Raw genomic sequence first — 14,102 nt, forward strand, 5'->3', positions numbered from 1 at the left:
TAGCTCACATAGCAGATGGTTATGATCAATTAGGCTTGGCTTAGCATTAATTTGGAGTCTCCTATGCATTCAGTATGTGATAACTAGCAGGATGAGCGTTTACACATTGTGTTGAGAGATTGGCAAGAGAACGCTCTACTGGGACACTCCAGAGGTACACACATTACAGTTTTTTTCAGTCGCTAAGAAGCGTTTGTCTAATCAGTTGTCACATTTTCATAACTCTAAACACAATTTAGAACAGCATCGGCCTTTTGTGGCCATACCATTCACACATTTCATGTCGTTTTCACACAATATGCAGTCAGTGAACACATTTCCGCAATGCTTACATTTTCTTAACAGACAAGCTATACCTCCCAACAAAACTATGGATTGTTTTTGTAGTATTTACGAATGTTAACACACAACATCCCACAATAGCAAACACAATATTCCAAACCTTAGATACACTATCAAAACCTCTGCTTCTGCTACCAAATGGTTTTATCTCAGGTGCATCGCCAACATCAGATGCGATGTTGATGAAAACATGTGGCCTAACTTTGAAGATCGCAGAGATTACAGTAGATACAGTAATTTTGTGCTTTTTTAGTTCCCCCCTTTTTATCTGGGCTTTTTGCTGTTGTTTTTTGTTCAGAATGCTCTTGTGTGTTTCATGGATATTTTGTTCACTGTAAGCAATACTGTAAAAATTGTTCTGTTCTATCATACTGTAAACAGTATTTCTACTGTACTTCCTGTAGTAAACAGTAAATGGAAAAAAACTGATTTGCTTTTTACTGGAATGATTTTGAATATGAACATTATGTGGACATACAGTTCCCAACCAAGAAATTTAGGTTAAAAACTGTGGATAGAGCATGTTCTGCATGCAAATACCTGTAAATCTGAAACATAAAAGTCTATGCAGTTTTTGTAATGTCAACAATAGTCAGTATTTTGAAACCTGGTGTACTTTGATTGACTGCATGTACCTTGTGAAGTGAAAACAAGTGTTATTCTTTGACAGAATAATTTCATTTTGAGTCAGATTTCCAGTGTTTTGGTAAAGGGAGTGTGTGCAGAGAAATATGTTTTCTGTTTTGAAATGAAGAGTTAGTGTATATTTAACAAAATGTGTTTTTGAGAAGAAAATGATCCATTTGGCCAATTGTGTTTTTTAGGTGTGAGTATGTTAGAAAAAGTATCTGAAGTATGGGTAAGCGCTTGTTAGCGATTGAAAAAAACTGTAAGCTGCTAAATGAACCCCTAGTGTTTAAGTAGTGCTGGGACAGAGTGACCCTCCAACTGATCTGGAAGCTTACGCAGGGAGTAAAAGCCTTGTGATGAGGGAGCTGGTGGCTTTTCCCTGATAATGCTGCATGGGGGCCTATAGTTCATCACACACACACACACACACACACACACACACAGAGAGAGAGAGAGAGAGAGAAAGACAAAGAAATAGAAAGAGAGAGAGAGAGAGAGAGAGAGAGAGAGAGAGAGAGAGAGAGAGAGAGAGAGAGAGAGAGAGAGAGAGAGAGAGATAGGGAGGGTGTCAGACCGAGACAGAGGCAGAGGTGTAGACAGAGAGAGTGAAACAAAAAAGATAACAGAGAAAGACAGAGAGAGAGAGAGTGTGTGTGTGTGTGTGTGTGTGTGTGTGTGTGTGTGTGTGTGTGTGTGTGTGAGAGAGAGAGAGAGAGAGAGAGAGAGAGAGAGAGAGAGAGAGAGAGAGAGAGAGAGAGAGAGAGAGAGAGAGAGAGTGTGTGTGTGAGAGAGAAAGCGGGACAGAGACAAAAAGACAAACGAGTATCTGCACCATATCTGGCTGGGGAGTGACTGAGGCTATCACTGTCAAAAGTGGGAGAGTGACCCATCTCATCCATCACTGTCTGCACCACATAGTGAAAGGGCACGGACAGGCAGAGGCAGAGCAGGGACGTGTGTGTGTGTGTGTGTGTGTGTGTGTGGTGTGTGTGTGTGTGTGTGTGTGTGTGTGTGTGTGTGTGTGTATGTTTGTGCGTGTGTGGTGTGTGGTGTATGTGTGTGTGTGTGTGTGCGCGTGTATGTGTGTGTGTGTGTTTGTGTGTGTGTGTGTGTCTGTGGTGTCTGGAGGACAGGATAGAGGAGGAAGAGAGAAAGAGAGACTGGGCAGCAGGAGTTAAACAAATCATAACAGACTCAACTATTTGCTTTGTCCTCAAAAAGTGCAGAATACGCATCTGCAGACTTTGTTTGTGCACATATGCACGCACATACGCTCATGTACATGACTGAAGTGGGGTTACGACAACAGAGAGAGAGAGAGAGAGAGGCAAACATCTTGAGTAACAGCCCATATCCAGCTGCACATTCCCTGCAGGAAGAAACAGCAACATTTGGAGGATATTTTTGCAATTAATGGGATGGAAAGAAAGAGGTCACACTGTCACACGCATACTGCAATGCTTAAGACACTCATGGAACCGCTGACAAACACACACACACACACACACACACAGACACACACACACACACACACACAGACGGGAACCCTCTACATCTTTAGACACTCTTGAAACTGCGTATACCATCAGATCAGACTGCCTATACTTGTCCTCATCTGTTCATTCTTTATTTTTCTATATTTTTCTCATGAAGTTGCAACAGACAGCATGACTGTGTTTATGGTAACTGACTTTGAGAATTAGTGATGAGTCATGCACGAATCGTTTCAGCTTATCAGGATTGTGTCCTCCAGCCATATAAACGGATGGGCATGACGAAGACTAACCCTTGGCCTTGTTTTTGCCTTAACTTTACTGACAGCCTCTCATTGAGCCCAAAAGCATAACTGTTGTTTGAGAAAGCATCAGGAGAGTACATCCAGAAGAGTGTGAGGTCTCCCCAGACCAAAACATGTGCATGCACACACACACACACAACACACACACACACACACATAGATACACACACACACACATACACATCATGATATATATATATATATATATATATATAGAGAGAGAGAGAGAGAGAGAGAGAGCAAGAGAAACAGAAAGACAGAGAGAGGGTGGGGGGTACAACCAAGTGAATGACAAGAAATGGTTTCACTGTAACAAATTTGTTTTCTCAATTCTTTCATGACACTCCAGTGGAAATGGAAGTCTTTTCCTCAGCTATCAGCTCTGCTACATACATTATTTTTAGATTATATTGGACTGCCTAAAATGTATCTTGACAGAATCAATACTACACAGTATTTTGATATTCTCCTAGACATTGTGTTAGGACCAAAACAGTATTTGGTAGAACATAATTCATGTAAACATATTTCCCAATCCAACACATGGCTTCCAGGAAGGAATTAGAAGCATCATAATGCATACTGTAGGCATAGTTTCACAGATTTGAAACCCAGATACTGCATTGTTCGTTGAGTCATATTGGTAAAGGGACAACGCTACTGTCTATGGGCAACACTTGCTGGCAATCAGAGACACCTGTCTGATTTGCAATCAGAGACACCTGTTTCTCCATTGGCCTCCAATGATTTCCGCTCGATTGTTGCCCCCACCAAGATGGTGATGCTATTAACATACGCTCTGGAGCCCAATGCGGTATCTGAAGATTCTAATATCTACTGTATGGTCAGGGCGACATCTTTGATCGTCAGTAGCTATTTGTCAGGATTGTCAGTAGCTATCCTCTCTGGGTAGGAGTTAGCTTGTGGTCTGTGACACAGACTTTCTAAGGAAGAGACACCGCACTTAAACAATCTCCCATAGAAATGTATGGGGTTAGTTCATAACGCAAACATGGCAGTCGTCTACACATATTCTGCCTCTTCCGCCGCCAAATGTTGACATGTGAATACATCGTGCCAATCATGTGGTATGTTGTGAATACATTGTGCCAATCATGTGGTATGTTGTGAATACATTGGGTATGTTGTGAATACATTGTGCCAATCATGTGGTATGTTGTGAATACATCGTGCCAATCATGTGTTGTGAATACATCGTGCCAATTATTTGGTATGTTGTGAAAACATCGTGCCAATCATGTGATCTCGCAGCTGGAGCGAGGTTGGTGTCGTGAAGCCTCGGGCATGCACAGTTCTGCCCGAAATAGATGCCTGATAAGTGCCTAAAATGCGTTGCAATATGGCCGCCGAGTGGAGGGACTTGCCTAAAAGGACTTTGTCTGTGATCATCTGCCGTTGTCTGGGTATGAGCTACTGTAGCATGTGCTCTGTGATTGTCTACTCTGGTCTTGGTAGGAGCTAGCTTGTGATCTGTGATCAGCTGCCGCCGTTTGCAGTAGACCGTCAGACGAGTCCAGGAAGTGACGTCAATTCCGGAAGTAAGTACATCATTTACTTTACTCTTTATGGAGAATACAGCGGGAAAAAACGTGTTTTCTTTTATGGGAGTTTATGGAAAAAATAGTTGCATTAGGTAGAAGCTTTTTATTATTATTCGTAATTCACATTTATTTATTAAATAATCGATTGTGCCTGACAGTCCACGTGCTCTGCCAGAGTCAGCTGTGATCTGTGATTGTCTACTCCTGTCTGGGTAGGAGCTAGCTTGTGAGTGAGGAATTATAATGGCTCAGGGTTACCAGGGTGACAGCAATCACACATTTCCATAGTCAAATGAAGAAAATACCTGCCAAGATTGGTATAGGTCCTATATCTACCATTGTACTGTATTTTGATGCACATATCCTTCCCAGCCCAGACTGGCCTTTCTGAAATTGCCTTCAGGCCAACACTTGACTCACCAGTCCTACATAAACCCCCCTCAAAAAAAACAAAACTGAGAGGCTCAGCTAGGCTAGCACAATACTTCAGACACTTCCAGAGAGATTTTCATGTGAAAAGATGAGATCCGATGACAGATACAGAGGGATTAGCTGAGTGCTGGAGATCAAAGAGATCCCTATTCTAACTGGGGAAAACAAGACATGGCAAGAAACGGAGAGCAAATATTCATTCACAGCCTGTTGCGTATCCCTTTGATTGAGTCTTGTAAACACAACCGAATGCTAAACCGACAAACTATACCCACGTCAAAAGTAATTGGGCCTTTGATTTAGTGCGTAAGCCAGAGCATAAGCAATGAGTACCTACTGGTACATGTGATAAATATTCCATTATTTATTATTCGATTCATGTGTGATTATTGACTGTGATACCCCCTATAGAGATGTAGTGATTGACATCACAAACAATATTAGTGGGAGAAAGTTGATTGGAGTGACAGTCTGCCAGCTGAAGTCCATGCAGCTAACTGGACAAAAAAGACTGTATTGTAAAGATGGTACACAATAACAGTGTCATGTGCAAAAATAAATAACAGAGTTCAAAAGAGACAACAGCAAGTTGTTTACTTCCTACAGATACCAACAAAAGAAATCAGTGGATTTACCTGTGGCGTATTGAGTTAGTCTCTTGGATATAGTTAGTCTCTGTTGTAGCATAAATCACTCACAGACTGAATTGAAATCTTTAATTAAAATGAATCGGAGATAACTTAATAGTCAAATCAATAGTTTTAGGGAAAAGTGTTAAATTGCTAGCTACACCAACTACAGAAGTGTGTAATGAAATTGCAGCAAATGTAATGTGAATAAACCCGTTTCAACACATTTGACTTAGTCACATTTGACTGTACACAAATTGATATTTACAATAATCCACCCAACCTCTAGCCACTTATTGCCTCACTTTACCTAATTTTCTTTAAATTTCAAGCATTTTCTATTTGCATGTTCGAAGTTAGCTACAATCGTTTCTGGGAGGACGGAAATTGATGGAAATGGGCCTTCTCCCCTACTGTTCTCTAATTAGCTCTATGGATATAAATCCAACTCAGAGCTGTAGATATGTGGTAGATATATGGTATTTTCTCCAATTGGATCGATAAGTGTGAGCCCAGAAAATTATTGGCGGTAATAAAATGCATTAGGTTCATCCACGGCACAGAAATGGCTTTTCATATCTGGTTTCTCTGTGCACAAGGTCACGGCCCTCAGCGGAAAAGTGTCTAGACAGCAAAATGAGATCCAGCACAGTATTTCCCTAAACCGTATGTGTTGTTTGTGTGTGTGTGTGTGTAATATATGTCAGTATGTCATTTTCATGCACATACTGTTTGTGTGTCTAAAGTCACACCAGTCATTTGACCATCCCAACCCCATTCACCCCCACCCCCACCCCCCCCCAACATACCTACTGCACTGCACCATCACCTCCACTGTGTCTTGCATTCATCAAACGCACACACAGTCTGTTTCCTCCTTATAAACCAATAAAGGAAATCATTAGCATTGGTGCCGTAGCACATGCTGATCGGGCACATCCGTGTGAGTGAGACCCACAGCCTCTCTGGGAAACACTCCCCTCCTCCTCTCCTCCCCTCCTCCTCTCCTCCTCTCCCGGAAACACTTCCCTACTCCCCTCCTCCTCTCCTCCTCTCTGGGAAACACTTCCCTACTCCCCTCCTCCTCTCCTCCTCTCTGGGAAACACTTCCCTACTCCTCTCCTCTCCTCCTCTCTGTGAAACACTTCACTTCCTCTCCTCCTTTCTGGGAAACACTTGCTACTCCCCTCCTCCTCTCTGGGAAAAACTTCCCTACTCCTCTCCTCTCCTCCTCTCTGTGAAACACTTCACTTCCTCTCCTCCTTTCTGGGAAACACTTGCTACTCCTCTCCTCCTCTCTGGGAAACACTTCCCTACTCCTCTCCTGCTCGCACAAAACAGTCTGCAGGTGAAGACGTGACGTGAGGCGAGAACAGGCACCTGGGAATATTCTGATGATCTGGAGAAGTGCTGATTTCATTTTCTCCTTTTGTCAATGCTGGTTCTATATTGTGAACTGTACATATATTAATAGTCCTTCAGTCAGTCAAATTCAGGTCTCCAAATAGATTCAGCACAAAAGAGGAGCCTGTAGCTTAAGGTTCACTACTGAAAAGCTGATCTTAAATGTGTGGTCCATTCTCTATGGCTCAGTCTGAGTCACTTAGCTTCCAACTTAGAGAACAAAGACTGTACCAACATACACTGAGTGGGCAATTAACTAACTTATTTTTATTTTTAATCATATTGGATTAGAATCACAGACTGCACCTTTAAGGCATAACTAGTCCAGCACAGATCTCCCATTAAGGCCTGTGCTACACTGGGATGGTCAGGTAATGGCGGATTTGCCTTTTGTGCAGTAAGGCCTGTGCTACAGTAAGATGGTCAAGTAATGGTGGATTTGCCTTTTGTGTGCTCTGATGAGCGGAGGGGGAACAGATGACACCTCACTCTTTGTATGCACAGTGACACACACACACACACACACACACACAAACACACACACACACACACACACACACACACTCACACCTGTCACATGACCACATAGATAATGCCTACCAGTGACTGAGGGGTAGGGATTATAATTAGTGTAGGTGCCAGAAATCTATCACAGTGTGGTTTGCGTTTTTTTTTCCTGGAACTCCTGGTTTCTCTCTCTCTGCATAATTAAACATGAACAGAACAAGGCGAGAAGAGCGAGATTGACAGATAGTGAAAAAAAATAGAGAAGGTGAAGACCAGAGAAAGAGAAAATCTCAGGGAAGGCGACAACCTGCTTGAAAAAGGAATGGGTTGCACCGTGAATGTGTGCTTGAGAGAGGTGTTCTCCCTCTCTGCACTTTCGCACCAGAGTCTAAATGACAGAATATATTTCTGTATTTTTCTGGTTGTATATATTTAGGCATACAAATGTATGTGTGTGTGTGTGTGTGTGTGTGTGTGTGTGTGTGTGTGTGTATGTATGGGTACATGCATGCATGTGTGTGTGTGTATGTGTGTGTGTGTGTGTGTGTGTGTGTGTGTGTGTGTGTGTGTGTGTGTGTGTGAGTGAACTGTCTGCGCCTCATCACCTTTGTCCCCAGGGTGTTCATATCAGCTGCACATAGAAAGTGGTGTCTTCTCATCACAGCAAGTGGGTGTCTCTCTCTTTCTCTCTCCATCTGTCTCTCTCATTCTCTCTCTCTCTCTCTATCTCTGTTTCTGTCCGTCTACAAGTTTTTTTTTCCCTCTCTCGGGGTTGGCTTCATTGGATTTTACCAGTGGACCTTCTCTGAACCCTAATTAGCGAACTGACTGGAAAAATGAAATGCAGCTTTCCTCTGAACTTGCACACAGTGAGGGCCCCAGTCACTTCTCCAGGACACTCTGGCATAACCTCCATCACACATTCTACACAAACCTGCTCCTGCCAACGCCTATTAGTATCCATCCACCACTAGCTGTTTGCAAACAAACTATTTCACTTCAACAAAACACACTACAGGTCATTACGTTTTCTCTCTGTGCTGTTCACGTCCACACTGACCCTATCATGCAGTCTCAGCCAATTACTATCTATACAGACTAGACAAGTGATAGAGACACTCACAAAAGCAAACATGCCATTAGTCCTCTACAAAGAGAAGACAAATCAGTGCAGCCCTGTCCCTGCAGCCTGTGCAGTCTAGTGAGGGGGTCGACAAGGTGGACTTTCCACTGATTCAGTTTGGTAGTATTCATCTGAGGAAACAGCTAAGTCGCCTGCTACATTATGGCAAAATATAAGTCAGCTTTGAATTCCCATCAGATGGAATATGTGTGATAAAGTGAGAGCACACGGTTGGCTCTGTGTTGTCCAGCCGACTTGGCTGTTTTGAGCAGACGTAAGAATGAATTAATGAATTGCCAGCAAACTGTTTACCTCAGTCCAAGAGCCCTGGTGAGATATTCATCCACTCTATTTTTAGAATTGTGACTCACTGTTAGACAAGATAAAATATTTTTTAGGTGTTTGACAATTTACTAGTTTTCCAGAATGCTTGATTGTACAATACATTTTTATTGGTATATGAATATACAGAATTGTGCACAACTGAGGTACAGAAGTGTGCACATGAGTGTGAGTGTGCATGTGCATGTGCATGTGTGAGTGAGTGTGTGTGTGTGTGTGTGTGTGCATGCATGCATGTGAGTGCGTGTTTGTGCATATGTGTGAGTGTGTGTGTGTGTGTATGACTGTGTGCATGACTGTGTGTGTGTGTGTGTGTGTGTGTGTATGTATGTGTGTGTGTGTGTGTGTGTTTGTGCTCTATGGGCTAGAAGAGATGAAGTGATGTGAGCTCTGCCCAAAGGCATGATGAGGGTGGAGGACAAACAAAAGAACAAAATAACAGTCCAATGAGCCAATCTCAGCCCAAACCCCGCCATCCCTTATCATCACTCGGTACTAAGGGAATCTGGTCACGAAACTGTGTTGCTTCTGATATTTGGCTATATTAAATTAAGAACTGAAGGAAGACAAGGAACAAGAAGGGGTGGGAGGAGGAGACACGCAAAGCGACAGAGCGAAAGACAGAAAGTAAGGAAAGGTGAGCGAGAGAGAGAAGGTAAGGCAAGGGGGGAGAGAGAGAGAGAGAGAGAGAGAGAGAGAGAGAGAGAGAGAGAGAGAGAGAGAGAGAGAGAGAGAGAGAGAGAGAGAGAGAGGTGAGTCGGAGACACATCATTCGGGTGACGGGGACGTGAGAAGCAGAAACAAAGCAGGACATCTGGGTTAAAGCACACGCATGGCTGCCTTCCAAAAGCCCCGCCGTGTCACCTCGCCATGGCTCGGCACGGCTGATCCCATCCGCGGCAAAAAAGTGCTCCGTCAGGCGTGTCGCTTTGCGGGAGGCTATTTCTGTTTCCAATATCACTCGTCTTTCTCCCTCCGGCCCAGTGCTGGGAAGAGCCACCTCCCAGCAGCCATGACCATAGGGCAACCGCTTAGCATCTCCCCCTCTGTCTCTAGCCAAACTCACCCTCTGCACAGGAATGTGAAACCAACACATATTATTTTCCTATCCTGTACCTCTACTACTACTTACTTCTATAAACACATAATAATAATAATAATAATAATAATAATAATAATAATCATAATAATCATCATCATCATCATCTTAATAATCATCATAATACTTTAATTATGTGAAAAAAAATCGATTTGTCTTTCTTGGTCGCAAAAAGGTGAGATTGAACGGGTCAGTAGCTCAGGTCAGGGGCAAAAAAGCTTGAATATGGACTAGAGAATCCCGAGTTGCGAGGTTCCTTTAGCTTTTGCCAAGTGGTCCTCGTTTCACGCCTGTATTCCCGTGGAGGGATTTGAGCGTCGGTAGACTCCCCCCTACCGTACAATCACGGAACTTCCCCTTTAATCACGTAGAAATCCCCTGTGCAAAACGCAGCGCACCAAACTTGCTCGTGTCAGGATAGCTTTTCAAATAACAGTTCAAACCTCATTTTAGCTTTTACCAGGATATTCATCATTTAGCTTAGGCCCTACATGTAATTCTAAGAGTGGTGGCAATTCTGTATCCTAGGTGAACCTGTCTGATCCCGAGGCAAACTTGGGTTCAAGGAATGGATAATCTCTCTCTCTTTCTCTCTCTCTTTCACTCTGTCTATCTCCTTACCTTGTCGGTACCACTGTTAAACATATAAACGCACCACTCTTGCGCCAGCAAACAAGCCCGAACTCTCGCAAACTTCGAGCATAGTTTTAAAAAAGAATACTATTTTCCAGTATGGCACTTTGGTGATATTTCTGCGTTTCCAACTAATGTCTAGATAATATAATAGATTAACGAAATCAATGCTGCTAATGGCCAAGACGTCAGTTTTGACACTGCTGTTTTTCCTCCGACGTGCTTCCTATTTCGTCTCCAAAATAGCCGCATTGTAGCCGACCAAAGCATTTTGCCTTTCATCGCTTTCAAACAGCTTGTTAGTCAACCGTGGAATGTAATGGCTTACGCTGTATTATTACAACCCACTACCCTACATGCGACGCAATATTTAACACAACCTTAATGTGCGATACTTTCCATTAGAATTTTTTAGTACAATGTGAATGAGCGCAGTGAAACTTTCCATTCGGATGTTTTTTTTAGATGCTGCACACTATGCAAAAGTATTAGTATTTGCGTTGAGTTGACGCTTTAAATAACCTGTTTCGTTTAAACAACACCAAGGACACAAGGAAAGATTCGATGTGGCGTATTCCCAAATCAACATAAGCGAAACGCGTTCTGTGGCAGCTGCTGAAAAACAACAGACGACACGTTAGATAGGGATAAAAGCATTATAGCCTTACTTACAACAGGGATGTGTTGACATCCTTGCACAATCCAATTTACAAAGTGTCTAAAATCGCAGAGTATCTGCGTTTATTTACGGCAACGTGGCTTTAGGGGTGATGCGTTGCTGAGCCAAACCCACAACTTGGCCACCTTGGACAGCGACATTCACCCCCATGGCGAGAAGGCGCTGGGAACTGGGCTCCGTGTGATCGGCAAAGGAACCCGCTTGGCATGTTAATGTCCCCAAAGGTAACGTTTGACTTTTTCTACAACACACTTGTATCCTTTACAGATGCCAACAAAATGTTTGATTCAAACGGAGGGTCGTCACTCTCAAGATCACTGGGAAATTAAAGTCTCAAGGGCAATTCACTTTAACATAATTTAATGACAATATGTTCTGCTCGAAATAAAAGCCTCCTACAATATCACAAACCCAGAAAGTCAATCCATTTTTCGCTCATTATAATTTTGGAACTGACATAATTGTCAAATGACATTCTTCAGGAACCATAACATACGAAAGCCTAATTAATCCACATGCCGGCGTGCCAAGGTTATGAAAATGAATATTTACCTTGAAAAAGTTGAGGGATCCATCCAGTATGCGTCCGCACGCCTTTCAGAGACCATGGACAATACCTCCAAGTTGCTTAAAATAAGTTATCTGTATTCATTTTCTCAGTACGGAGCATTGGCTTGAATAACATTTGTTTTATTCAGCCCCTGAATCAAGTCTGATAACGTTTAAAAATATGAATTGATTAAATGCCCATATTAAATGAATCCCAGGCTCCGGGTTTGGTGAAAGATCCACAAGTTAGGTCCGTGAAATTACTCCATATCTAGTTCAAATACATCTGATGGTGATCTCATTCAAGCCTGAAAATATGACTCCCATATATATCCAAACAATTTGCAATTTCCGTTTGATATTGCAAGATTCCGTTTGTTACAAACAAAAAAACGCTCAGGTGCAATCTCAACTCCAAGAAAGCAGGTTATGACGGGCAAGACGGCTACGGTCTGTTTGTTTTCTCCAAGCGCATTTACATGGGGGGAAAAGGCGGTTTATTCTCCCGGCTTTGGGGTGTCCTTGCCCGTTGGTCTGTCCGCTGAAACTAGATTCAGTCTTTGAAGCCTTGGGGTTCGCCACAAAAGCATATATCCAGCAGCCCCCCCTTGTGGAGCCTGAACATTGCGTGGGTCATACACACTGAATTGAATGAGTCAAAGTAAAAAGATGGGGTGGGAGCGGCGCATGAGAGAGAGAGAGAGTGACAGAGAGAGAGAGAGAGAGAACTGCAATAATAAATAGCTTATTTGGTGGACTTTTAAATACATTTTAGGGTTAAATCTAAGACTTTGATATTCACCTTCTTGCCAACCAATTCATAGTTTTTTTGCGGTTGACATCTATTAAAATGTAATTTGTTTAAAATTAAATGAAGGGATAGACTTGCAGATCAAATCAAGTAAGATAAACGTTTGTAGCCTAATCCATGCGTTCTTCTATGACACTCCGGAGACAGTGTCTATAATGTGATGACCGGACTATCACGAAGGCTGGGAAACCTTCGACATCACAACATGTGCTGAGATGCAAAGAATGATGTTGAGAAAAGGCAAAGATTTTCACATTATAGTCAATAATGCACGTTTCATCCTAATGACGCATGTTTTGATTGTCTCGGGCGGAGAAACGCTCAGAATAGAATATTTATTTTCTGACTGATGCGCGTCCAAATACCTGTGGCATGGCTCTGAAATGCGGTAACACATGACGCGCGCGTTCACAAGGAAGCGCTCCCCGCGAGCTCTGTGTGGGCGGCCACCTGGTTATCGCACACGCGTATAGATTGGATGGTTTTGGGAAACTCTCTCGCTCTCTCTCTCCCTCTCTCTCTCAGAGGGCGGGGCGTAGGAGGTGTTCTGTGTGTCTCCGGAGTACTGTTCCACACAAAGCTAACATTCCGACTCCTCCAACCGATATTACATAAGGTGCGCTTCAGAGGGGAGCTCCCGTTCTAGATATTATTTGCATTATTTGCCGAGGACCCATTTCTTCAGATGATGTCATATTAAAACATCTGATGTAAGAATATAAACAATCTAACTAGAAATGCAATGCCAGAGGAATTACAATAGTGGATGGAAAGCTGCTGGCTTAATGTTGGTGGGGAGATTAAAAAAAAAAAAAAAAAAAAAAACATTGAATCACTTAATCTTTGAGTTCATACAAACCCAGACGTGTCAGGCGTTCTTGAGATATCACAGTCTCAAGGTGGGTTTGACCATGATTTTTTACTTCATCATTGAGTCCATACAAATGTTCACACCAAATTAGAAGCATGTACGTCAAGCCGTTCTGAAGTTGTGACACAAGCACAAAAGCTGGCCTTTGGAAAATGTAGTTCAGAGAACAATAATACAGTAATATAAACAGGCTAGCTGAAAAGGTGAATAGATTGTAGAATAGCCAAAAAAGATGTAGCATTGTTATAAAACCTTTAAAATCTCTAAACAATCACAAGTAGGGCAGTTCATCACAGTTCATCCATTGCAACTGGATTGATGAAAGGTCACTTACACCTGTAGGCTACATTGTATTTGGGAAAAGCAAAAGGTATCAGCATAATGTTATTTATTTATTTATTTTTTTATGTATTTATAAACAAAAACATCTCTGTCAGTTCCATGCCGTTTTCAACAGCTATCAAAAACAAAGGTCATTTTTGGATGGATGGATTTTTTGTGAATGTTTCTTCTTCTACATAAGATTTTAGTTATCTTTAGTTCATGTAATACTTTATTGTCAATGCACAAATTAAGTAACAGTAGTCTGAAACGTTATTGTTAATGCACAAATTAAGTAACAGTAGTCTGAAACAAAATGCTGTTTTACATCTAACCAGTGGTGCAAATAACTGACATGTCCAAATGGGCC

The 14,102-nt window shown here is 42.3% G+C and overlaps 1 protein-coding gene across 14 annotated transcripts in view; it reads right to left on the reverse strand.

Moving 5' to 3' along the window:
- The window catches only part of adgrb1a (adhesion G protein-coupled receptor B1a), a 92,033-nt gene extending 79,714 nt beyond the window's left edge, over positions 1 to 12,319 (reverse strand). For 13 of the 14 annotated variants that reach the window (XM_042107620.1, XM_042107619.1, XM_042107618.1 and 10 more), the window contains exon 1: positions 11,733 to 12,319. The gene's annotated coding sequence lies outside the window, so the exon portion shown is untranslated. Of the gene's footprint in view, positions 1 to 11,173; positions 11,241 to 11,732 lie in introns of those variants that run through there. The other variant, XM_042107607.1, reaches the window with a different exon arrangement.
- Positions 12,320 to 14,102: the final 1,783 nt, after the last annotated feature.

The sequence above is a fragment of the Alosa sapidissima genome, chromosome 10, assembly GCF_018492685.1.
Source record: "Alosa sapidissima isolate fAloSap1 chromosome 10, fAloSap1.pri, whole genome shotgun sequence".
Classification (NCBI taxonomy): domain Eukaryota; kingdom Metazoa; phylum Chordata; class Actinopteri; order Clupeiformes; family Clupeidae; genus Alosa; species Alosa sapidissima.